This window comes from Gymnodraco acuticeps, unplaced genomic scaffold (genome assembly GCF_902827175.1).
Source record: "Gymnodraco acuticeps unplaced genomic scaffold, fGymAcu1.1, whole genome shotgun sequence".
NCBI classification, from domain to species: Eukaryota; Metazoa; Chordata; class Actinopteri; order Perciformes; family Bathydraconidae; genus Gymnodraco; species Gymnodraco acuticeps.
In genome coordinates, this window is record NW_022992246.1 from 17501 (window position 1) to 19401 (window position 1901).

The following is a 1901-nucleotide window of genomic DNA, read 5'->3' on the forward strand; positions in this document are numbered from 1 at the left end:
TCCCTGTATTGTGGGGGAGAGACGACTCCCAGCGTCACTGAGGGAGCAACATTGATTTCCTAAGAGGCTATTTCTGGATGCTAATTGCAGGGATTTTCACACCCACACACACACACACACACACACACACACACACACACACACACACACACACACACATGGAAACAGAGCTTTCAAAGGCACTGTCTACATCCTGTGTGTGTGTGTGTGTGTGTGTGTGTGTGTGTGTGTGTGTGTGTGTGTGTGTGTGTGAAAGGCATGTAATACCATGGATCGGCTAACATTAGCATTAAAATAGAGGTGTGTTGAGTTTTTGTTCAACAGGTAGAAAGTTTAGCGACGTCAGGGACAGCATTTTTTTAGGAGAGAGAAGATGGAACACATTTTTAAATAGTGACAGATAAGCGCCATACAATGACAGGCTTCTTCAAAAAAACTAACCACACACACACACACACACACACACACACACACACACACACACACACACACACAACGGCTTTGTTCACATCTGTCCAGCAGTCTCTGAACGTCTGACTCCATAACGTCATGAGGCCTTCAGACTGACCCCGGATCAGATGTGGTTCTGACATTAAGAGTCCAGGAAATAGACGGAGCCGACACACGGGACTAAAAACACACAACATAATCCGATTGAGTCTTCAAGATCTCAAGAGCTTTGTTAGGAAAACGTTTCCTTCGATGTAATTTTCTTCACTTGTTGGTCAATACACTTTCTCTACTGCTTCCTCGTCGCTGCCATTCATGGATTTCCTACATTTCCCAGAATGCATTTTCAACAACGTTCAAGGAAATGTCGCTGCTTTTGATTAGCTGAGCTTTCGCTAAGCTAACTGTTGCTACACCTGTCAAGCGTTCTGTTCTCAGCAAATCATGACTGCAGTTTACAATCAAACTGCAGATATATATCTAAATGTGAAATATGTATATATATATATATCTAAATGTGAAATATGTATATATATATATATCTAAATGTGAAATATGTATATATATATATATTTAAATGTGAAATATGTATATATATATATATCTAAATGTGAAATATGTATATATATATATATCTAAATGTGAAATATGTATATATATATATATCTAAATGTGAAATATGTATATATATATATATTAGGGCTGTCAGTCGATTAAAATAGTTAATCGCGATTAATCGCAAATTAATCGCACATTTTTGATCTGTTCTAAATGTACCTTAGAGGAATATTTCTCAAGTTTTTAATACTCTTATCAACATATGAGTGGACAAATATGCTTTATGCAAATGTTTATTATCATTTGAACAATGACAAATATTCTCATGAATATTAAACACAACAACCTGGAACCTCTCTCATTCAATAATACAATACAAATGGTGTGTGTGTGTGTGTGTGTGTGTGTGTGTGTGTGTGTGTGTGTGTGTGTGTGTGTGTGTTGGATCGTTGGAGCTATGTGCAACTCAAGGTATATGCTCGAACGGGAGCTGCCTGGACGCTGCAATCATGTTGCGCACTATCCGTGCTGAGTGTGCTGACTTCTCGTACAATGTCCCACTGTCTGGCTTCCTGCATAAAGTCAAGTGCTCGGCGCAGTTGTGGCGAAATGTCGCTCCTCTGTTTTCATTTAAACAGCTCCTTATATCCGTTAGCGCAGCTAGCTAGCACCAGATGCTAAAAACAATAACAATGCACGTAAGGTCTCTCTCTCGCTCGCTCGGGCCACACACACACACACCCTCCCGGTCCTCCCAACAGCCAGTCGGTGCCTGCCGGTGAGCGTGGAAGTGTGGTCTGCCACAAGCGGGCGGCAGGAGCGGGGCTGTCAGCATCAGCTTGTAGATGGTATTTTAAACTCGATGCGCTCTGAAACTACGGGGCGGCCGAGGA